General features: G+C 42.9%; 1 protein-coding gene across 1 annotated transcript in view; it reads left to right on the forward strand.

The window, feature by feature from the left end:
* Positions 1-26,178, forward strand: part of LOC138213576 (SERTA domain-containing protein 2-like) — a 45,007-nt gene that overhangs the window by 145 nt on the left and 18,684 nt on the right.

Raw genomic sequence — 26,178 nt, forward strand, 5'->3', positions numbered from 1 at the left:
AACAATTTCAGAAAGTATCTCCCGGTGTTGTAAATGTAAGCCATGTGTCTGTCCCGTGGCTGGGCAGGTGCTGCTGCTCCATCAGACGAGGCTGTCACAAGTGGAAACGCGCAGCGTGGACTTCCCATTACGCACGACAGTATCGCGCGTGGACAGTGTGCCTCCAAACTCCACTGGAAAAAAAGCTATTTATTGAAGCTTACATGTTGCTTAAAGCTGATACACGGTACACCAAGTATACAGATGCAACTTACAAATGAATTGATAATGCTCTTAAAATCGGCATAAATCTGACAAACGAAACATGATTTATCATAATATAATCTCACAGTTTGGGTTTCTTCCTCTGCTGAAAGAGACAGACTGTTGTGCCAAACTGGATCTGTCAGTTCGACGAGCTGAAAGTGTTTGCAGCATCAGTTTTATGCTAAATTTAGCACAAGGCTGTAAAACATCTTTTAAGTTTCATACTGTTCTTGACCATTAAAAGTACTTCGGTAGATTTTGCAGGATTTTTATACCAGTGAGACGTGAACCTTTGGGAGTCAGATGAAGTGTCTGTAGAGGGAAGCAGCGCACACGTGCTGTTCTGTTGTTGCTGCTGCAGCTGCAGCTGCAGCTGCCTGCATTATATAACCAAGTTGTCTTTAAGCTCTCACACACCATCAGTGACTGACAGATATATTCTGCTCCAGAGCAGCACAGCGTTCCCGACCTGGGACAGAAACACACGTGGGTTGTGGTGCGCGAGGTTCATCATTTCCAAACTGCAGGGAGACAAATATGACAATATTAAGGATGGAAATCGCTCTATTCTCTTCATGAAGAGTGTCTTTAAAATGTTATTAAATGTTATTATTACTCACCTGAAGTTTAGACACTCAGTTGCACGTGGGTTGCATTATTGTAATGCTTCTATAGGAATAATTTATTAGTATAGATTTTAATTCTTCTGGTATCACTTGGCAAGTTTCAGATGTCTACGAGTTGTTATCAGATCCACTGAAGAGACATTTCCTCTCTAAACTTCTCACGTTTTCATTTATGAGGTTGAATTAAGGAAAAGATGAGAGAAAAGATGAACGAAATGTGCACAGATTTGTGTTACAGACTTTTGTTTTTTCTTATTTGTCTCCCATCAATCATGTCGAGATGCCCTGATCTGTCTGGTGACCCGTTGGAGGGACCTGAACTCTGAGTTTGGATTAAACTCTTGAACTGTTTATAAAGTGTGTGGCACACAGGAGCCTGATTACTTTTACTTTTGATAATTGAAGTTCATTTACTTCTTTCCATTTTTGGATTTGGGACTTTTCCATTCTGATATTAACCAGAAGTACTTCTGATTCCACTGTTCTCGGGATGACTTTGCTTCACAGAAATCTTATGTGGTCACTTGTTCTTAGCAGGATATAATAGCGTTCAGATTTTTTTTTAGAAGCTTTAATTGTGTCCTAATACATAGATTTCCACAGCATCTGTCTAAAAATGACTAAATTCGCTGCCGTCAAATGGCCACGGGGGCTGTAGAGGAATTTTGTCGACAGGATTACACAATCAACCGGGTTTCTAATTTAGCAGCTAATCCAGATTAAGGTGCTGTGGTTCGTCTGTGTCCCCGGCCGGCGGCTCAGACGCTGCGGTCTGTTTGGCAGACAAAAATCAGCAGCCATGCAGTGCTCGTCGTCTCCGCCCGCAGCCCGGGATCGTACGTCGGAAACCCAACTTCCACTTTGAAACCCCTACGAGACTTTTAAAAGTAGACTTTCCCGATCCAGTACAAACTACCCACCTGCTTATCGTTTAAAGAGAGAGTCTGATTTCTGAACGCTGCCTTGACGACCAAATCTGGACTCACTTTGACCTCAGAAAATCCTCACGCACGCAGCAGCTGCTGCTCGAGGGGAAGTGTGGCTGAGTTGGTTCTCACCTGACCAATGAACTCAACCTAATAGTGCAAAAAACACTCCACAGGAGAAATGCATCTACAGGTTAAAACCCTTAAAGAAGCACTTTCAATGAAATGCGCAATAATTAAGTCCCAAATTTCTTGCAATGTTTGCTCAAAATGGCCTTGAATGGAACACTAAACTGCGGCTGTAATGTTTTCTGTGGTGACATTTTGCATGTGCGTGTCATACATGAAGTTGCCAGTGTGAGATATCAGACAGGTGGAGCACTTCTTGGTCTAAAACTGCTGGTTAGTGGTTCTGTTCCTTTTTTTTTTTTTCTGACCTTCTCCTTTTTTTAATGCTTTTGGCATTCAGTATGGAGAATCTGACTGAAAGAGAGACAGGGAGGGAGGGAGGTGGGGGGACGTGAGGGAGGGCTCTGTGAACTATAAATAGACAGTGGGAGAGTGGTTGTGATGATAGCATCACCACACAATAATCCCTCAGTAAGACTGGCGTTACTCCGCTGCTCTACGCTCGCAGGACCAGTGCAGGTATCTCCCCTCTAGGTTTCACCGACACGGTGAGCCGGGTTATCTGGAGAACCTCAGACCCTCGGCTCGGTGCCCCCCCGCCCCACTCCCCCCCCCGCGTCTACATGTTGCATTAAGCTCGTTAATATGGACCTGTGGGTAAAAGAGAGCATGTTTAGGTCTGACCTGAACTCCTGAAATTCACAATAATCCTTTTTAAATTCTGCTGCGTGGACGGAGCCTCACCGGCCGGTCAGGCAGCAGGAGGTGCAGATCATGTTCCTGCGATGTCGTGGGCTTTAACTGCCATTTGTTGAACGTCATGCTGGACTCTCGCTTGCGGCTCCCGTCAGCTCTCAATCACCAGGTCTTCAGAAATATTGCTCTGGACGTGGAAAAACTGTCTGTAAACTCTGACTGTAAAATGACAGATTAAAAGCGATCATGGGGGGGTCATGGAACGTTTTTTTTTTTTACTATAGATCTGACAGTTTGCTAATCCTGGTCCACTTACTGTTGCTATAGAGATGCAAAATGGTGGGTGCTACTTTGGAGCGCCCCTGGTTCCAGAATAAATCCTGGTTATTTCTCCCATAGAAAAATGTTGGGTGACTCATAGTTGGAGCTGATATGCTCCTGATTCAAACTTAAAATTCATAAGAAATGCGTCATTAAGTATCTGGTTCTTCGATAAAAAAGTTAAAGGTACAAGCTTGTGTAAATAAAGTGCTCAAGGGGGATGTTTTTAACTACAACTCCCACAATGCATTTCAGAGAGAAACATTTAAAATTCTGCCTCCATAAGCTGCTAATAGTGACGTGAAAGACAGTTTAAATCAGTTCACTTGTGATTGAATTCAGCAGCTGTGGAGCCACATTTTGTTAACAGCTGCTGAACTGAACTGTGGGTGAGGATCATGGGAATTGTAGTGACTCAACCGCCATGTCGAACTGAAAGATAAAACACGAAGACGTTAACCCCGTCTGTTAAAACAGTTGTATTTTTTTTTTTTGACCATTTCTGAGTTTTTTTACAAAATTTTGTGCAGCATTCATCTGATAGCTACAAACATGATGTTGTGCTTAAAAGACATGCTGAAGCTCAACAGGTGCTGAAAGTACATGTAAAAGAGGAGCTCGTTAGCGCTGAGATTGATAAGAAACTTTTAAAGCTTACATTATTATTCGTATTGTCAAACAGCAGGCCATGTTTCACTAAATAACGCCAGTGGGCCGACACGCTGACGATTGCAGGGAAACATTCGGTTCAATCCTTTTGCTATTTTTGGTTTCAGAAAACGTAAAAAACAAATAAAACCTGCACAACAGAAGATATCAATGTCTGTCACGACGATCCCATAGAAACACTTACGCTAATTATTTGTGGCAACTTGACCAAACACTTGTTGTAAAAGACTCTTTCATTAAATGCATTATTACTGTTTTTGTCTCCATATGTCATGTGATTTTTTTCCATTTGTAATAATAACAACGGAGGTGAGAGGTTTTGCATGACATTAAAGTGTGCAGTTCATATTTTGTAGCATTTGTACCTTCAGTCATGTGAATTTAATGAGACTTGCAGGTGCAAAGATGAGACACAAGTTCATTTTGAGGCGTTACTTATCGATGCAGCATCACAATCGGCGATCTGATGCGTGTTCGTAGCAGCTCTATGGTCCCCCCACCACCCCCTCTCGCCTGCCCCCCCTTCAGGCACTGACCTCCTTTCCATTATTCACACAAGCAAGCACCCTTTTCTCGCTCGCTTCCTTCCTTTTCTTTTCTCTCTCACGCGCTTGATTGTCCGGCTTCACTTTAAATACAAAATCTCGCCGATCAGCTGTGAAGCGTTATGAGGAGAAACAAGACATTATCGTTTGGATACTTTAGGTGCATTAGCTGCTGTGTGCGAGGTTGTATTTTGCATCTCTGTAGTGTGAGAATGTGTAAAAAAAAAAAGATGTTTAGTGCTTCAACGCGTGAATACCGAATGTTATTTTACTATGTGAACGCTACTATTTCTTATCTTCTGAGATCTTTTAACAGTCAGGAAATGGCTGGGAAGGAAAAGTGGAGCAGGATTTCACTGGCAGTCATTAAAATAATTAAACAAAATTGTGTTCAAAAACTGACATAAATATAGTTATCATTTTATTTATAGATTTTTGAATATATAAAATGGAGCATGTTGGTTCATTCTTGACTCTGGAAATACAACCTCAGGTCCATTTTCTACCTTCATCCAGGGCTTTTTAATAATGTCACATAGTTATGAACATTATTTAGATATATAAGTGTTTGATTTAGATATTTCCAAGTAGGAGTAGTGTTCAAATAGGTGCAATGAAACTTTTAATATTATTAAAATACTCGTAACATTAGCAAATTACATTAAAACGTTAAACCATCATACGTGTGCTTCCAGTAGAGGCTGATGACCGAGGAGGACTGAGCTGCATTAAGAGATCCAGAGGAGACAAGACGAAACAAGCAGAGATCTGAGGCACATATACTGTACATGCAGAACACACACACACACACACACACACACACACACACACACACACACACACACACACACACACACACACACACACACACACACACACAGCCACACACAGCCACACACACACACACACAGCCACACGTGGATTGGAGGATCGGATGTCAGAAAAGCAGCGTTTGCAGAGCAGACCTCTTAACAGGAGCCAAAAAACAAAGTATTAATAATAGATGAGCCTGCACTCAGAGAGGATAGATAGATAGATAGATAGATAGATAGATAGATAGATAGATAGATAGATAGATAGATAGATAGATAGATAGATAGATAGATACATAGATAATAGATAGATAGATAGATAGATAGATAGATAGATAGATAGATAGATAGACAGGTAGATAGATAGATAGATAGATAGATAGATAGATAGATAGATAGATACATAGATAATAGATAGATAGATAGATAGATAGATAGATAGATAGATAGATAGATAGATAGATAGATAGATAGATAGATAGATAGATACATAGATAGATAGATAGATAGATAGATAGATAGATAGATAGATAGATAGATACATAGATAATAGATAGATAGATAGATAGATAGATAGATAGATAGATAGATAGATAGATAGATAGATAGATAGATACATAGATAGATACATAGATAATAGATAGATAGATAGATAGATAGATAGATAGATAGATAGATAGATAGATAGATAGATACATAGATAATAGATAGATAGATAGATAGATAGATAGATAGATAGATAATAGATAGATAGATAATAGATAGATACGTAGATAATAGGTAGATAGGTGTTTCAGAGGCCACTGAGAAACATTTTGTACATGAACTAAGCCACACACACACACACACACACACACACACACACACACACACACACACACACACACACGTTGAGTCCTCTAGATGTTATCACGTTACCACGGTAACTCATGGCTTCACTACCTGTGTTGTAGTCCACGTTGCATCATGCTCACACAGCTCCTCCGGTCCTGTGACAATACGCTGCTCAGGGTTTCATCACGATGCACATGACAGTCATCACGCTGCATAAATACCAGAAAGCTTCATGTGTTCAAGAAAGAAATATTTGACCACAAACTGCACCTTGAATGCACCGCTCAGGTCTCAGAGTAACGATTATGTAAAGCAGCTTGGAGTCTCGATTACTCAGATCAATTTATCTGATTTCAGAGAGCAGGAATAAAGCTACTCAGTCCATCATGTTTTCCACTTTGAAGGTAACGTCGCTGCTGATCCAAGACGTCTTCATCAGAACTCTTCTCTGACCTCTGTGACTCTGCATGAAGACACTGTGGTGTTTTGCTAACATGCTCACAGTCACAAGGGGACTCACTTATTCACGTCAGCATGCTGTAATATGCAAATCAGTTAACAGCCGAGGCTGATGGGAAAACTGTAGATTTACAGGTTGGTCAGAACTCAAAGTACCGGACGCATTAAAACTCAGAAGAGTTTCATCATCCTCCACTTTTTTTTCCCCACTTTTTGAGTTTCAGTTTGCCGTTTGACCGTCGAGCTGCCGCACGCTCGGCTCTGATTGGATTGAAATGTGGGATGAAGGCGTAGCTGTCGTGAGCGAGTAGAGATGAAGGACGGCTCCACGTTCACAACTATAACCTTTTGTAAGAAGCTCCGAGAGCGCTGGGACCGGTTTGACCTTGGACTTAATGATGGTGGTTGTTGGAGGTCATATGCAGCCTGAGAGAGCTGCACACACACACATCTCTCTATGCATGCAGAGGTGAATAATAAGGGTCACGATGATGTTAATGTCATCACAATGGTTGCTGGCTACAATTACATGAATGTATTTAAGCGCAGGGAATAATTTCCACCTAGTTTTTGAGTCTTTCTTCGCCTCTGTGTCCGCTGTGGGTCGACCGCCAGGTCAGGAGCCCATGCAGGAACTCAGGGAGGAGTCAGGTAGTTACTATAATGCACCGTCACTCTTTGGTGACTGCGATATGTTTATAAATCACCTTCCCACCTCTGGCACTTATGGTTTTGAGTCACAACCTATTTTATGTTGGCTATCTTTATTTTTTTTCTCTTGAAATGTTTCAAAACTGCAAGTGGAGGGGGGGGGGTGATGCACATGGGGCAAATCACAATTATGTTACGTCATCACGGAGTGACGCGCCAGAGAAAGAGGTTGATTCATGGTTTTTGTTTTGCACCAAAGTTACAAAGGCGACACAACTATTAACCTCTGATTAGCCTTTTTACGTCAGAACATCAGTGAGCAGATACAGACAAAAAATAAGACAGGATCTGCTGTTGTCACAATTTTGTTATGAAGAAAAAACAAAAGCAAAATCACCCGAAGAAAAAATGCGTAAAGGACGACCGCTGACCGCGACACTGGCAGCACAGTGGGGGGCAAAACTAAAATTGACATTTGTACTGTATAAAAAGGTAGAAAATTCAAAAACTGAGTCAGAATTATTGTGAGCTTCTGATCCGTTTATTGATCAAGACAAGTGGCAATTTACTGTGATCACTGTAATTGGGTGGCTTCTACTTCACATATGTACAAATCTGTTTAGCACCTACTTCACACTACTCATTCAGTCACTTTCTGAAGAGGCGTTCTCATATTATCGGTATACTGAAAGTGTTTACTGAGATATTGAAAGTATGTTGCCTGTAGACTCTAAAGTGTGTAATACGGTGTACATGCTGTAATTTAAGTGTGTTCGGAGTCTGTTTTCAGGGCACTCTGTAGTCTGCAGTGGACAGTGACCTGAAAAATATCTTCCATGGCGAAATGTTGAATGATTGCGGGAGTGTTAAGAGCTCAGCCCTGATGTTGGGATATTTGGCTGCCAGCCGCTGTATGATTATGGCCTAATGATTATATACTTTGTTATACAGCGCTGCGTCAGCTTGGCAGCCATTCAAGAGGCTGATATCTGTGTCAGTGGTGCAGAGTAGCATTTGAGGAGATTACTGTTTGGGTCTCTGACTGAATGACGATGTGTGGAGCATAATTTGGGCTTTGCCTGGAAGCGAGCAGTGTGCATTCACGCAGCTGGTCACATATGCATATTAATTTACTGTAGAATAAATGAAACGTGAAAAATCATGAACACATGCAGATAAAGTATCACATTTCATGTAACTGTATTTACACTTTCTATGTTTCAGGTTCAGCTAAACAAAGCTCTAAGAACTGCTGATATTTGATGATATTCATTTACATTTTGTGAAATTTAGAAAATCAAAGTATGCTGAACTAATTACCAGCAGTTTCTGTTTGCAATATATGTATTAATGTAACGACAGCCGTCACTGGATTACTGTGATACTGAAGAAAACTTTCAAATGTGAGGAGTCTGTTGCTTTCCAATATGACTTTTGACAGATTTATGTGCATTTTTATGTGTTATCCAAATGCATGTGTATCACGTCTCACGGGCTCACATTTGACTGAGTCATGACAAATTTCAGGCAGTGAGGGTTTTAATGTCCCTTAATTGCCTCTGTGAGTTATGTGTCACAGACACTGCTGCTGCTCCAGCTGCTGAGAGTGTTGACAAGTGGACCAAAATACAATAACTAACATCCTGCTGTTGCCAGAGCACAAGCATCTATCTGTGACTTCACCTCATGCAGTCTTTACTTCTCTGCTTCTGGGGCTCCCATTCAGCCGATGGATGGATGGATGGATGGATGGATGGATGGATGGATGGATGGATGGATGGATGGATGGATGGATGGATGGATGGATGGATGGATGTTTGGATGGATGGATGGATGGATGGATGTTTGGATGGATGGATGGATGGATGGATGGATGGATGGATGGATGGAGGGATGGATGGAGGGAGTAATGGATGGATGGATGGAGGGATGGATGGATGGAGGGATGGATAAAGGGATGGATGGATGGATGGAGGGATGGATGGAGGGAGTAATGGATGGATGGATGGAGGGATGGATGAAGGGATGGATCGATGGATGGAGAGAGTGAGGGATTGCACTTGCTGTTTCAAACTCTTGAATATCTGCTGGCTAACTGAAGGAGCGACACAGTTTGAATCACTTTATTTAAAGGGGATATCTGCATGACACAAAGTTCAAATTTTCAATTCATATCGGACGATATATGTGCTGACACCGGGATTTTGCTGAGATGACATTTTAAACAATCTGCTTGGAATCCGTTCTCTGTTAGATCAGATGTTAGATTAGTCAGGCAGCAGAGCCAAGCTTCACTCAGCGTGGATACAGAGTCCAAAATACCACAGGCTCAAATGAATGTTCCTACATGTTATAGTAGTGGTGGTGAAGTAGTAGCATAGATTCATGAAACATTATAAGATACCTTCTGTGTGTGTCTGGATAGCTGAAGCTGGTTGTCATGACTCTTGGCTCTTGTGTAGATTTCTCTCTTCAATAATTAATGAGGAGGACAGCAAACATATCGCTCTGCTGTATTAGCACTGTGTGTGTGTGTGTGTGTGTGTGTGTGTGTGTGTACATCTCCATCTGTGTGTGTGTGTGATCAGGTGTTTCCGTTTGATCCGGGTTGTATTGTGTTTCTTTGTGTATACTGGGACTGGTGCTGGGACTGGTGCCGGGCCAGACTGCCTCGGAGGGATTTGGTCCAGCCTGTTGTAGACATGCTGTTCTGGACTGGGCTGGTGAACAGAAACAGAAGAAGTCCCTAATAAAAAAATAAATAAAAGCAAAAACCAACCAGTGTGGATTGAAACTGTGAGTGTCTGTTACATTTAATGATACCTGCCTGTGTTGCTACGTATTGACGAACTGACAAATTTATGATGGCATGACGCATGTCAAATCAGAGCAAATGGTGCCTCGTGGCTGGATATATTCCAATACTTGTAATCCGTTTGTTTTTTCAAAACCAGGATGGTGTTGCAAGTTTTTCTGCCAGTTAAAGCCCCCCCCCCCCCCCCCCCCCCCCCCCAAAAAAAAAAAAAAAAAAATTCACCAGAAGACACAATTTAAGGCCGAATTTTTCCCAAATTTGTCTTCATTTAGGTTGCAGGTGAAAAAAAAAACACTCAGCTTCTTTCAAAACATGATATTGTTTAGTGGTCTAATCTACATAAAACAATGTAGGTGGTAATGATAATAACTGATGAAGCCCTCGTTTGTCGTCAGTCCGTCATCTGACTGTGAAGTTTAGACTCAATTCACCATTTAAGGGCTTTATTTTTCACCCTTTTTATGCTTCATATCCTGTTTCAACCATCAGTCACCACCGGACTGAACCAGAACCGGTTTAGCGTTGACCCAGACCAAACTGTACCACTTTAGACGAACGTTATCTGAGGGATGAGTTCGGACTCTGGACTCCGTTCGGATCATTTTCCCCCCAAATGTTCCGTCCCATTTGCTGTTATATTCCTGCAGCCTTCAGACGCGGCTCACATTCTCAGGTTTTCCATGTTGTGTTGTTTCCAAAAAAAATCTCACTTCATTTTATTTCCCCTGTATTTGTTTATTTGAGCGGTTTTGGGCTGAAAAAGCTTGGAAGCGGAGCATTTTTCTTACAGGTTTGGTTTGGCTCTCAGTCTCTGTGCCGAAGGAGAAAGTTAAACTAAATATTTAGTAGTCCGGTTTGTTTTTTTTATCCCTGCAGTCATTGCCGCACTCTGACTGCCTTCCCCGGGATTTTATAAAGATTAATTTTATTTGGTTGCACAATAGCATCTCCATTTAAGTTCGTCTTCAAGGACTATCCGTTAAAATAATCTGCTGTGTTTGTGGCTCATAACTCTGACATTCCAGCAACAGAAGAAAACAGGATATAGAAACAACAAAACACAGAATCAATAAGAGTACAGCCGTGTGCATTGACATCCACGCATGATAATGCAGTTTTTATGAGGCCTGGAACATGTATTGACGTTTTGATGTCTTGTACAGGATGTGCACATTCACATCACAGAAATGTATTTCTTTGACTTGTGTTACATTTCATGTCTTATTAATCACAGACTGCTGCTGTCTCATTGTTCGTAAGACTGAAAATGATTACGGTAATAAAGTTCATGCAACTCGAAAAATTGAATGTGATCAAAATTCCATATTAATTTAGCATGATGACAACTCGTGTACGTTGTATCTCCACGGCAACCGAGCAAACTCAATCCGCTGAGGAAGACTATGGGATGTGGAAGCTCTGAAAAGAGCTCGTATAAATGGACCTTTAGCTGAGATTTATTTAGTCCGACATTTGTTTCTATTGTTGTGAACGAATTTTTATGCTCATCAAAAAACGAGCTTTCCGAGCTTCACGTGATGGAAACATGATCGTTCACCCAGCTGTGTGCTCAGTGTGTGGAACTTGTGTTATTTGACAACAGGTGTGTGTATGTCTGGTCTCTGGTGTTGGATGCAAATGTCCTCCCTGTTCCTCCGCTGTCCGCTGACTCCTGCTTGATGAACTTTGACCTCTTCCCCTCGGTGCTGTGACTGGTATTGGTCCGTTTTTTCTCAAACAGCTGATGCTGTCAGTTGTCGTTCGTTCGGTCTCGCTCCAGATGTGGTGTTATCCACAGCTGTCACGTGTGATGTCTCACAGTGTTTGGTTAGCAGCGTTTGGTTAGCAGTATTTGGTTAGCAGTGCCTGATTAGCAGTGTTTGGGTAGCAGTATTTGGTTAACAGTGCCTGATTAGCAGTGCTTGGTTAGCAGTGTTTGGGTAGCAGTATTTGGTTAGCAGTGTTTGGTTAGCAGTATTTAGTTAGCAGTGTCTGGTTAGCAGTGTTTGGTTAGCAGTGTTTGGTTAGCAGTGTCTGGTTAGCAGTGTTTGGTTAGCGGTATTTAGTTAGCAGTGTTTGGTAAGCAGTGTTTAGTTAGCAGTGTTTGGTTAGCAGTGTCTGGTTAGCAGCATGTAGTAAGCAGTGTTTGGTTAGCAGTATTTGGTAAGCAGTGTTTGGTTAGCAGCGTTTGGTTAGCAGTGTTTGGTTAGCAGTATTTGGTTAGCAGTGTTTGGTTAGCAGTGTCTGGTTAGCGGTGTTTGGTTAGCAATATTTAGTTAGCAGTGTTTGGTAAGCAGTGTTTGGTTAGCAGTGTTTGGTTAGCAGTGTTTGGTTAGCAGTATTTAGTTAGCAGTGTTTGGTTAGCAGTGTCTGGTTAGCAGTATGTAGTAAGCAGTGTTTGGTTAGCAGTGTTTGGTTAGCAGTATTTGGTAAGCAGTGTTTGGTTAGCAGTATTTGGTTAGCAGTGTTTGGTTAGCAGTATTTAGTTAGCAGTGTTTGGTGAGCAGTGTCTGGTTAGCAGTATGTAGTAAGCAGTGTTTGGTTAGCAGTATTTGGTAAGCAGTGTTTGGTAAGCAGTGTTTGGTTAGCAGTGTTTGGTTAGCAGCGTTTGGTTAGCAGTATTTGGTAAGAAGTGTTTGGTTAGCAGTGTCTGGTTAGCAGTATGTAGTAAGCAGTGTTTGGTTAGCAGTGTTTGGTTAGCAGTATTTGGTAAGCAGTGTTTAGTAAGCAGTGTTTGGTTAGCAGTGTTTGGTTAGCAGCGTTTGGTTAGCAGTATTTGGTTAGCAGTGCCTGATTAGCAGTGTTTGGGTAGCAGTATTTGGTTAACAGTGCCTGATTAGCAGTGCTTGGTTAGCAGTGTTTGGGTAGCAGTATTTGGTTAGCAGTGTTTGGTTAGCAGTGTTTGGTTAGCAGTATTTAGTTAGCAGTGTTTGGTTAGCAGTGTCTGGTTAGCAGTATGTAGTAAGCAGTGTTTGGTTAGCAGTGTTTGGTTAGCAGTATTTGGTAAGCAGTGTTTGGTTAGCAGTATTTGGTTAGCAGTGTTTGGTTAGCAGTATTTAGTTAGCAGTGTTTGGTTAGCAGTGTCTGGTTAGCAGTATGTAGTAAGCAGTGTTTGGTGAGCAGTATTTGGTAAGCAGTGTTTGGTAGGCAGTGTTTGGTTAGCAGTGTTTGGTTAGCAGCGTTTGGTTAGCAGTATTTGGTAAGCAGTGTTTGGTTAGCAGTGTCTGGTTAGCAGTATGTAGTAAGCAGTGTTTGGTTAGCAGTATTTGGTTAGCAGTGTTTGGTTAGCAGTATTTAGTTAGCAGTGTTTGGTTAGCAGTGTCTGGTTAGCAGTATGTAGTAAGCAGTGTTTGGTTAGCAGTGTTTGGTTAGCAGCGTTTGGTTAGCAGTATTTGGTTAGCAGTGTCTGGTTAGCAGTATGTAGTAAGCAGTGTTTGGTTAGCAGTATTTGGTTAGCAGTGTTTGGTTAGCAGTATTTAGTTAGCAGTGTTTGGTTAGCAGTGTCTGGTTAGCAGTATGTAGTAAGCAGTGTTTGGTTAGCAGTGTTTGGTTAGCAGCGTTTGGTTAGCAGTATTTGGTTAGCAGTGCCTGATTAGCAGTGTTTGGGTAGCAGTATTTGGTTAACAGTGCCTGATTAGCAGTGCTTGGTTAGCAGTGTTTGGGTAGCAGTATTTGGTTAGCAGTGTTTGGTTAGCAGTGTTTGGTTAGCAGTATTTAGTTAGCAGTGTTTGGTTAGCAGTGTCTGGTTAGCAGTATGTAGTAAGCAGTGTTTGGTTAGCAGTGTTTGGTTAGCAGTATTTGGTAAGCAGTGTTTGGTTAGCAGTATTTGGTTAGCAGTGTTTGGTTAGCAGTATTTAGTTAGCAGTGTTTGGTTAGCAGTGTCTGGTTAGCAGTATGTAGTAAGCAGTGTTTGGTGAGCAGTATTTGGTAAGCAGTGTTTGGTAGGCAGTGTTTGGTTAGCAGTGTTTGGTTAGCAGCGTTTGGTTAGCAGTATTTGGTAAGCAGTGTTTGGTTAGCAGTGTCTGGTTAGCAGTATGTAGTAAGCAGTGTTTGGTTAGCAGTATTTGGTAAGCAGTGTTTGGTAAGCAGTGTTTGGTTAGCAGTGTTTGGTTAGCAGCGTTTGGTTAGCAGTATTTGGTAAGCAATGTTTGGTAAGCAGTGTTTGGTTAGCAGTGTCTGGTTAGCAGTATGTAGTTAGCAGTGTTTGGTTAGCAGTGTCTGGTTAGCAGTATGTAGTAAGCAGTGTTTGGTTAGCAGTATTTGGTAAGCAGTGTTTGGTAAGCAGTGTTTGGTTAGCAGTATGTAGTAAGCAATGTTTGGTTAGCAGTATTTGGTTAGCAGTGTCTGGTTAGCAGTACGTAGTAAGCAGTGTTTGGTTAGCAGTATTTGGTAAGCAGTGTTTGGTAAGCAGTGTTTGGTTAGCAGTGTTTGGTTAGCAGCGTTTGGTTAGCAGTATTTGGTAAGCAGTGTTTGGTTAGCAGTGTTTGGTTAGCAGTGTCTGGTTAGCAGTATGTAGTTAGCAGTGTTTGGTTAGCAGTGTCTGGTTAGCAGTATTTGGTAAGCAGTGTTTGGTTAGCAGTATGTAGTAAGTAGTGTTTGGTTAGCAGTATGTAGTTAGCAGTGTTTGGTTAGCAGTGTCTGGTTAGCAGTATTTGGTAAGCAGTGTTTGGTTAGCAGTATGTAGTAAGTAGTGTTTGGTTAGCAGTATGTAGTTAGCAGTGTTTGGTTAGCAGTATCTGGTTAGCAGTATTTGGTAAGCAGTGTTTGGTTAGCAGTATGTAGTAAGTAGTGTTTGGTTAGCAGTATGTAGTTAGCAGTGTTTGGTTAGCAGTGTCTGGTTAGCAGTATTTGGTAAGCAGTGTTTGGTTAGCAGTATGTAGTAAGTAGTGTTTGGTTAGCAGTATGTAGTTAGCAGTGTTTGGTTAGCAGTGTCTGGTTAGCAGTATTTGGTAAGCAGTGTTTGGTTAGCAGTATGTAGTAAGTAGTGTTTGGTTAGCAGCGTTTGGTTAGCAGCGTTTGGTTAGCAGCGTTTGGTTAGCAGCCTTTGGTTAGCAGCGTTTGGTTAGCAGCCTTTGGTTAGCAGCGTTTGGTTAGCAGTGTTGGTCCTGGGGAACGAGTCCTACCGTCAACATGTTTGAGCCAACATTGGCTCCCATAAATTGAAGAGATACCAATAAATTGGACCTTTGAGCTTAAATGACCTTTTCACATGTAGTGATGCAAGAGATCAAGAGCAAAGACAGTTAATATGTAACATAACAGGACATGAGTCCCATCCGAGATATTCAAGAAGTCCCATGGGTCATGGAATGTAGATGCCGGTTAACGCAGGTTATATTCACCGCCTACTTGTCTTACAGTCCAATTCTTAATTCCAACTTGATTCACAGCTTCACAGGTCTGAATGAAGGTACAAGTTTACAGCCGGGCTCAAGGCTAGATCACTGCCCGAGTAGGAGTGCAACTCTATCGGGATTTTTGGCACAACTTAACCTACGACCAAGGTACATGTAGATAGGAAAAAGTTGGGAAATACGGGGTCGCAACTCCAGCAACACTTGCAGCACACACTGATGAGCCAAAACATTACGACCACCCCTCCCTGACATGCTGTTGGTCCTTTGTGTGCCAATCCACCAGGTTGAGGAAGAGACCTCTGAGGGTGCCTCGTAGTATCCGAGAACCTGACACGGAACAAGACTTTTTCCAGCATGTTCATCTACAACCCTGTCCCTCCTTGAACTGGCAGGCGATGTTGTCAGGGAACTCCCCACAAGCCTTGCTGTTTTTGGGGATCTCCAACTCATTCACCAGACCCCTTTGACCCTTGTCAAAGTTGCTCAGGTCTAGAACTGACCGTTCCCCTGCAATCTGATACACCCCACACCTTCAAATGCACCATTTTTAAAAGATAATCAACCTTATTCGCTTCATCTGTTAGTGGTCAATGTTTTGGCTCATCAGTGTAACAACTTCATTGTGAAACCAGCACATTTCAGCTTGTAGCTTGTCAGGAACATCCAAACTGTTCAACAACCCCAAACCTCAGACCCACAAGTGGCCCAAAGATTCTGGATTCCAGTTGGAGCAAAGTTTTGTAATAAGTTCATTAATGTTTGTTAATACTGTATGTACCACTAATGGAAATTACAAACTGAAAACATGGGGGCATTAAGAAGTCACCTGCATTATTATTAAGGCCCAACTTAAAATCTAGTTTTGAGACCTTCATTATTTCATCTTATATTGTGCTTGTGTGGTGCATTTAATTTAAGATCATGTGATAAATTTGTGCCCAAACCATTAAGACTTAAGGCTTAAAAACCGCAAGACATTGTTAAACTCAACCTCAAAAAACCTGAGGAATTTTTGAAAAAACTTGTATTTCTCAGCGTTTGTAGCAGATAAGATCAAAACAATTTCACATTGAACATTTGGCTTCAATCAGAAATTATTGCATTTGTCATAATATTCATTGACTTCAAAAAAGGAACAAGACTAGGTTATGTGGATAGACCAGGTATAAAACGTGAGAGGGCTTTTAATTTGAAACTATGGCTTTTAATTTGAAACAAATACATGAAGTCACTGCATTCGGCCAACCAATAGTGTCACTTCCCACTCACTAACTCAGTGACAGACCTGTGGACAGCTTTGTTGTCTGTAGCCATTGACAACAATAAGGTCCGATAGTATCATCTGAAACACGCTCACGGTGCATCCGGCTGAACAAGTCACACCTGGTCTCAATCGCAAATGTTTCATCCGTTCTTAATACTTTAATACACAAACAAAACACATGCAATGCAAACAGACAAGTTGACGGGCATTTGGGGCCCATACACATTTTGGACCGGGGCCCCTTATTTGATTAATATGGCCCTGGTCCCAGGAGTAATAACTTGTGGACTTCACTGACTGGCGCACGCTGTTGACATAAAGATGATGTTGGGGGCAGTTTAGCTTCAGGTGTACACGCCACCGTGCAGGTTTGTGGAGCTGTGATTTGCTTCAGGCCACTTACTGAATTAAAGATAACAGTCGAGCTCTGTTTTGGTGCTCGGTTTGCAGTTTTCTATGCATGAATGTGAATGAGTGCGTGTATGTGTGTGTGTGTGTGTGTGTGTGTGTGTGTGTGTGTGTGTGTGTGTGTGCGCGCACCACAAACACAAATGGTGCATTTAACTGCATGTTGTGTCGCCTTCTTTTTTTTTGGGACCAACACATGTTCATCTGTTTTTCTCCCCCAAATATGTCTTTTTTTTGTGAGGGCAGAGCAGAGTGTGGACAAAGGACTTGGTGTCTGGAGAGGGTGCTGGGTGGGGAGGGGAGAAGGGCACCGTGGGCGATGGGTGGGGGACTGGAGGGAAGGATGATGGGTGGGAGTCTGCAGGGGACGGCTGGCTGGCTGGCTGGCTGTGTTTATGGATGTGAGTTGGGGAGGGCAAAGGGGGGGACGGATGTGTGTGTGTGTGTGTGTGTGTGTGTGTGTGTGTGTGTGTGTGTGTGTGTGTGTGTGTGTGTGTGTGTGTGTGTGTGTGTGTGTGCATACATCTGCATATCTGTCTGCATGTGTAAGAACATGCATATACTCATTTGCTGGTGGAGCCGTGTGTGTGTGTGTGTGTGTGTGTGTGTGTGTGTGTGTGTGTGTGTGTGTGTGTGCCTGTTGGTAGGCTTGTGTGTAAGTGTGTGTGTGTGTGTGTGTGTGTGTGTGTGTGTGTGTGTGTGTGTGTGTGTGTGTGTGTGTGTGTGTGTGTGTGTTCTTTTGTTTTGCTCTGGGTTGCTGGGTGATGGGACCAGCTGGGAGGGCTGAAGCCATTCACTTCCCTTCTGCTACCCTGAAGGCAGCCAGCAGGGAGGGAGTGAAGGAGAGCGAGAGAGAAAAAGAGAGAGAGAAAGAGAGAGGAAGAGAGGGAGAGGGAGAGAGAGAGAGAAAGGGGGTCAAAAGAATAAAACAGAGGAGAAAAGCGTGGAGTCTGTGGTGGGGGGATGTTTATAGTCAGTGCAGGGAGATATGAAAGGAAGGAGCTCGATCAGACAAAAGAGAAGGCAAAACTAGAGAGAAGTGAGGAAGTTTTGAACGCTGCTCCCGAGTGAATGAAGAGATTCATGAAGGAAGGTTGGGGGGAGGGAGCGCAGGGAGGGAAAGTGTGTCAGGCTGGCTGAGTCGTGATAGAGCAGCGGAGCTGACTCAGCCAGTCTGGTCGGGTGTAGGAGGGCAGCAGGAAGCGGAGATGTAATAGATTACTGTGCATCAAACTGGGTTACTGAAATCATATTACTTATTTCATCGATATAACAAACATTTTTATTTAACAGGATTATAGATAAAAACCTAATAACTGTTCTCTTTAAAATACTAACGAGATTGGAGTAATCCGGTTGCTACAAATAATAGTGTCAAATGTACCTCGGTGATTTAATCACTACAAAACTGGAGAAACTTTCTGCAACTATGCAATGACAGAGAGATAAACGCTGAAACATAGTGGGGTTTGGGCGATAATCTGTTCCGTCTTCCAGACATGTGCCACCGAACAAGCAGAAATTGCTTGGCTGGAGTGAATCGCCGTGTAGTTCAGAGTTTTTGGGACATTTTAGTGTCATAACTTCATCTGAAATCTCTCCTGAGGAAAGTAGCACAGTTTGTCTGGAGCGACCACTCGTGATTGGATCTCAGGCTGTGTTCAGACTGCCGGCGCAAATCCCATTTTTTTTGTCATATCCAGATTGATTTCCAGTCTGAACAGCAGGAGACAACATGAAATGCCACTTTTTTTTCAATCCGGATCCAAACCGATTCGGATTTCTGCAGATTCGTCTCAGTCCGGACGCTCCGCTGGCTCGGATCAGATTTCTTGTGTCACTCGCAATGCGACACGCGGCGACAACGTCATTTTCAAAGAGACAGAAGGAGCCGAATCTACACTACTGCTAGCAGAGTGTTAGCAGAAAGAGAGAGGACCGTCTGTCCTGAACATCTGATCGGAGAGAAAAATCGGATTCCCCTGAAATCTGAACATAGTTCCCGGCTCTTCAGGCCCAAGAACACGTCAATAAACAAGTACATAAACACGAGGAGAGAGGAGTGGAAGCCCTCGAGCTTCATGTTAATGCACCATTAATCAGAAAAATGCGTAACTTGTATCACATCTGTTCAGTGAGTTTATGTGGTGCAGTGTAACATCATCAAACACCAGTCGGGTAGAAATCCTACGAAAACACGGTGTAACGGTTGGTTGTTCCGGCAGAGACGAGTCCAGTAGAAGAACATTTTCATACAGTAGATGTGCTTTAAGATACATAATGCACACTGACTGAAGGACCTACGTCACCTTCACTGTAGTGAACCCGGACAAACCCACAAAACAACATTGGATCCTCCTCAGAAGGTTTCTGCTCCTCTGCGATGCCTCTTAGATGCAGCAGGTTAAAGCTCTATTTACCACTTTCTGCCATCTCCTGTTTCAATATGACTGACACGATGCAGGTGTCGTCACTCACGAGTTTAAAAATGGGGATTTCAATAGTTAGTCATGCTTCTGTTGCAGCAGCACTTAATGCACTACAACGAGAATATTGTGTGACAGCAAAATAAGGGGTTACTGGTTACTACACTGCAACACAAGGATGGAGGACTTCTGAATTCATGAATGAAGATGTATTGTGTGAATGGAGGGCCAAATCGGGTTCTGGTTTCGAGGATGTGAAGGGGTGAATGTCAACTTTCTTCTTCCAGCTGACATCTATTGGATTTCTCTTCAATCTGTCACCGTTGTCTTTCCTTTTGACTTCATTTTGGGACTGAAAGAATAAAAAACGAAGCCACCAAGTGAGCGGAAGAACCGAGGAAAAGAAAAGACGGATAAGCAGCTGGACTGCAGTCTCTCTGCTTTCTCGTGTGCTGTGACTTGTAAATCGGCTCGCTTTCTCTCTAAGATTAATGACCTTCCTGTTTTCAGCTACAGTATCTCCCTCCGCCGAGGTTCTTTTTTGTTTTTTCACTGCAGCTCGCATTTACTTGAAGTGCATTTAAAAACAAAACTAAAACCAAAACGCTGCACAATTTATTGTTGGAGGAAAGACATGGGGGGAGGGGGGGCAGGGTGACACTGGAGTGACTGCAATAACAGTGATGTTTTCTCTGTTACTACTACTCCTCTTTTTACTGCCATGACTAACACCACTGCTGTCACTTCCATAACTACTGTTCCCTCCACTTCTAACCACTCAGATACTCCAACCTGAGACCGACTTCTCTGCCATCAATGTGTTTTTGTTGAGTTTTCCCCAGTGGACAGAGGTATCTGTGTCCCGTCCACTGCTGGGTTAATGGTGAGTCGTTCCACTGGAATGTGTCACACTCACCAGTTTGCTATGGATGGGCACACACACACACACACACACACACACACACACACACACACACACACACACACACACACACACACACACACACACACACACACACACACACACACACACACAGGGGGGTTAGGGTAAACCTTTTCACATATAGCTCTCAGCCAAAAGCCATTAAAACACACAACAGTACGGAACTGTGTATCCAAGATGGTTATTACAGTGTAATAGTGTAATCTCTGTGTAATAACAGACTGTTTTTGCTCAACATCATCAACTTTAAAAACTTTCAGTTCAAATCAAATAATTCATCCTCTTATGTAAGTTCGGTGCACTGCCTCTTACTTCTGTCTGACTTTTGTACCCTGAATTAATTGATCCGGTAAACAACGTGGCGGTGAAGTCGGAGACCAGAGAGACAAAAACAATTCATCTCAAGAGTTATGAAACGAGGAAAAAAAGCAGGCGCATGAAAAGAAAGACAGAGCGAAGGGAAAGAGAACAACAACTTCTTTCCTGTAAGTCACCTGACACTGGAGGCGTCACAGCAGCCGTGAATAAACACACCTCCCTCCCTCTGTCGCTCGCTGTCTGCCTCTCCTGCTCACTCCAGGCATGAGCCCTCTTCCTGAAGGATGAAAAGTTTGGTTTGGAGCGCCTCAACTGTTTTCTATTTATAGAACTATCTCCTTAAATTCTTCAGCAGCAGCGCAGATGAAGGAGGCTTGTTTAATTTAGGAAAACAATGAGTCAGAAATCTCTCAGCTGAGTTTTAAATTTTTTTTTTTTTATAAGAATAAGACAGGTGTTATTCTATATTTTTCATTTTCCAACAAATGGCTCGTAGTTTGTCACAGCAACTCCTGAGTTCTCTACTTTGTCTGTGGCTCTCAGCGTTAAGTTGAATGATCCCACCGAAGAATTCACAATCTTGAAGAGCTTTAAATATATATTTGCATACTTTCAGATAAATAGTTTCCTGAAACAGCTGGGGCCTGTAGCTTTTAATGGGTGTTACTCAAACAGGACGGAATAGAGCCTTTTGTTTAGGACTATTTTCAGCTGTGGATTAATACATTAAACTGCATCAGGCTTGTGAGTACAGAATGTGCAGCAGTGGAAAGGTGTGCAATCAAATCTGAACAAGCTACATAATAGTTTACTGTTAATTGATTCACGTGTTCATAACAATTTAGGAGAACAATTGAGCTTTATGGCACAAAGGGATCAGATTCAGTATATTAGATTTAAGGATATACGCATAATAGTTGTCAGCAGGAGGCATTGATGTTGTGTTTATAGAAACTGTTATTAATAAGAAAAATATTGAATATTTCGGGACATTTAAACGTGCTTTCAGTTAATTTTTCTGTTAAAATGTCCATTTCCAGCCGCCATTTAGTACATAAATCAATTTAAGTATCGAGTGTGTTGATTTTATGACACTGCAACTCAAATGGAGCAGGATGAGAAACCCCGAACGATCCAATCACAGCGGAGCAAGAACTCAGCACAACTTTAAACGTTGCATGAGTGACATGACTGACATTGTTTTGATCACAAATTGCCAGTTTTTCACCAAAGCGAGGAGAATCATTCATGATCACATAATCTGGAGACAAACTGTTTGCTTGGGATCACAGTTTTCATTGTTTAATTTTATTTAGAAATACTTTAATCCCAAGAACAATGACAGTGAGTTTGAACAGATCCATAATGTACAGAAGTCCTGAAATGACAATGACACATTCATGTCCGGATCATCTTTAGACAACAATTTTTGTGATAGTAACAGCTCTGTAATCCAAGTCACGGGCTGAAAACGACATCTTGACAGACATGTAATGAGATAATAAGATCATGACAACCATGAGAAAACAGTTTAGAGTCATTATGTCATTATAATATGCTGAAAAATGTAAAATTTTAATCTTAAAGGATTTCTTTGCCTTGGTATTTTATTTTAAATTAATAGAAACACTGGAGTGCTGCAGTCCACCAAGATGCCCCAAACTCAGTGCAGCCATTGACGAGCTCCGGGACTTCATGTGCTCCTGACTGACTCATGTAAAAGATTTTAGGCTTTTGACTGAAGATGTTGTGAGTAATGCATCCCCTTAGCAACAAGCTTATTAGTCAGTTAGGTAGGATATTAAAAGTCTTCAGACTTTAATTTTATTTTATTTCAATTCAATTTTATTTATAAAGCGCCAAGTCAAAACACAAAAGGTTATTTCAGGGCAGTAAAGTCCTTACAACAGAACTTTACAACAATATACAGAAAAATCTCCAACGGAGGGAAAGAAAAACTCCCTTTAAACAGGAAGAAACCTGCAACAGAAGCAGGCTCAGAGGTGGGCGGAGCTTCTGCCTCAACCGATTGGGGGTGGGGAGGAGGAGGAGGGGGGCAGAGAGAGAAAAGGACAACATAGAGATCCATTAGACATGAACTGTCTAATATTCATAATGGGCAGAAGTTAATGCTCTTAACTTTTTCTTTTCATTCGTGGATATAACGTCCATATAACATGAACTCACTTAAACGTCCTACTTCACTACTGTGAATGAGTGTGAATACTGAGATCACCGACATTACCAGAGCGCACCAGTGAGTCTCAGCAGCACGGCCACATTTTGGGAAATGGCAGCACCGTAGGAGGCCGGCTCAGTTTGCTTCCTTGTACTTCCCCTTTTTGAAGTGCGTGAGTCAAAGCACTTAACAAGTGTTTGAAGTCTCAGTGTAATGAGAAGAAAGGAAGATGATGAGGTGTGTCTCTGTGTGTGTGTGTGTGTGTGTGTGTGTGTGTGTGTGTGTGTGTGTGTGCGTGTGTGTGTGTGTGTGTGTGTGTGCGTGTGTGTGTGCGTGTGTGTGTGCGTGTGTGTGTGCGTGTGTGTGTGCGTGTGTGGGTAGGGTAGACGAGCTTCCACTTCACACACCAACAGGCTCCGTCCAGCCTTGCGTGCGTCTGTGTGGGTGTTCAGATCAACAACAAGAACCGGTGTAGTACTAAATTTGTGGCGCTGATTGTGGACGTATCATGTGAAGGATAAAGCATCGAGTGTGTGAGTGTGTGTGTGTGTGTGTGTGTGTGTGTGTGTGTGTGTGTGTGTGTGTGTGTGTGTGTGTGTGTGTGTGTGTGTGTGTGTGTGTGGGCGCATGTGGCCACGGCAGCAGCAGCTGTGTGCGGGGCGGAGGGGGAGAGGGGGGGGGGGAGGGGTGATGGACACTAATAAAGAGACGGGTGAAGAGACAAAGAGAGAGAATAGGAGGAGGTAGAGACAAAGAGAGAGGGAGAGAGAATGGGAACGAAAGCAGATGGGTGTTTTTGGTGTGCCCCCCTCCTTGCCCCCCCCCCCGCCCCTTTTCTCCATGTTGGGCCTGTGTGCCACGCCCATGTCTAATAGTGTTAATAATATTCTCTTCACACACCCTCCCCAAAATCTGCCAGCACGCACGGATGTTTTCTTCTAGTTTCTACTTTTCTGTTTTTTTAAGAGACATTTTTAAATGAGCACATTGAAGCTCATTGCTCATTGAAGCAATCAGAACGGTTGAAACGGCCCGCCGGTGCTCCTCCCTTCGGTTTATACTGTAGTTCACCACACGTGATGCACCTTAAACATTCTTTCCCAAACGTCCTCTCAAAGCCGGACACTTTTGAGATTTGACTGAGGTCATCTGTCCACTTGTGGGGGACAGTATAACTTCAGAACTCCAAACCTGCCGCCGAGTTGGTGATGGAGGTGAACAGACCAAGTACGAAGGTCGCTGAAGGTCACGTGAGGAGACATGACAGGGTGCTCGGTGGCGGGAGTCACGGACGTTCATCCAGGAGGACGGAGTTTGAATTTGGGATGTGACCAAAGTTTTCTTTTTTTTACCGAACCGCGTGGGGACGCGCGACGTTGATACGCTTCCCTCGTGTATTACACACTTTGCCGTGATACCGGGTTGCACCATCGAGGTGCTGTTGAATTTTACACTGTGCTGGTGTTCGTGATATTTTGTCCAACCCTTATGAACTTCTTTCTTCATGAACACAAACCATCCAGTCCCCCAGACGAGGCCGGGTCCGTGTCGGGTTGAGCATCGCCTTCGATTTGGGCGCCGACCTTCCAGATTGGAAAAGGTTGAGGAAAAGATCACGTTTTAAGTTGTGATTCGCGTTATGTAGCCGACAACATTTCTGTTTGATAAACTTTTTGTCCCCAGTTTGAAACTCAGTAAAAGGTCTTCCTCGATTCCCGGATACCGAGAGATACCGTGTTGAGGCTGGATCGTCAGTTGGTGGACTTCCTTCAACTTCAGATGTGGACTTTTTTGAGGACTAGTTTATGAGCTGGACATTTAGAGTGAAGATATAGTAATTAATTATAGTAATGGATCACTGAACTAGTAGTTACTGTACAAATCCAGCTGCTTGTTACGGATTCATTAAAACATTCATAGAATCAGTCACCATCATATAAACTGCTCGTGATGTGCAGCGACTCCTTTATTTCTGTGACAAACATATAATGATGTGTGCATGGAAAAACTTTTATTATGAAGTTTGCAGAATTTCTGATGTTGCGCTTGAATTTTGAAGTATTTTGAAGTACATACATCTCCCGTGACTCGGCATGCGACAAGTAGGCATTTGCTGCCGGCCTGGTCATGATAGCAACGCCCAAAACTTACCATGTCACAGCAGCACAGTAGTTTGCTCTCATTCCAGCATTTGTTAATATGGTGACTACATTAAATATGAGCTTTTCTTACATTGAGAATAAAACACCTCGAGCACGAAACCAAAAATGAAACCCCATTTAGAAAGGAAACAGTCTCACAAACCCGTTGAATACTTTCAAAGACGGCTCCAGGAGCTGAGGGCAACGCCGACGTGTTCACGTCAGAAGAAACAGCAGGAACTTAACGCGCATCTCACCGTGACGTAAAGTCCAAGAAGTCCCACGGCATCGAAGAAGACCTGAGATTCAGTACGCAGCTCCTGATGCACAAAGTCTGCTGCAGTTACATTTAAATTCACCAAACTGGATGAGCATCACCGGTTTAACTTGTTTATAAAGTTTTCATTTTTATTTTGTTTGGTTATTTTTTTTTGCCTTTGTTTTTTTTTTAATGAGCTTGTTTCATGTTTTGACAGTGCATGAAGGCATTGTCTATCACTGCACTACTTTGTTTGGCAAAAAGGATTTGTGTGGCTCAGAAATGTCAAATATTTAGGTGGCAACATAACGACGAAGAAAAAATGTTGGGTCCTGAGTGCGGAGCGGTTGCGGAGTAATAAGGAACATAATCAATACATTCTTCACGTAAACCAAACTAATGAGTAACACAGACACGTGAGCGTGAATCGACCTGCTCACGTGTCTGTTTATGGAGCTTTAACGCTCCAGAAATGCGTCAGTGTAGGAGCGTAAACGGGAAACATGACGGTCACCGGTGACTCTACCAGTCCGACGCACTCCCACCTGAAGGTGAAGGAGAGCAACATGTAGCTGCATGCACCGGGTGAACTCAGTGAGTCAGGCTCACGCTGACACACACACACACACCACAACACACACTCCACAACACAACACACCACAACACAACACACCACACCACGCACACACACACACACACACCACAACACACCACACCACACCACACCACACACACCACGCACACACACACCACGCACACACACACCACACCACACCACAACACACCACACCACACCACACCACACACACACACACCACAACACGCACACACACACACACCACACCACACCACACCACGCACACACACACCACAACACACACACCACACCACACCACACCACACACACACCACAACACACACACCACACCACACCACAACACACCACACCACACCACACCACACACACACACACACACCACAACACGCACACACACACACACCACACCACACCACACCACACACACCACGCACACACACACCACACCACACCACACCACACCACACACACACACACCACAACACACACACAGCACACACACACACACACACACACACACACACACACACACACACACACACACACACACACACAC

This window comes from Embiotoca jacksoni, unplaced genomic scaffold (assembly GCF_022577435.1).
Source record: "Embiotoca jacksoni isolate LCO1_2020_lvr unplaced genomic scaffold, fEmbJac1.0.p SCAF_61, whole genome shotgun sequence".
Classification (NCBI taxonomy): Eukaryota; Metazoa; Chordata; class Actinopteri; family Embiotocidae; genus Embiotoca; species Embiotoca jacksoni.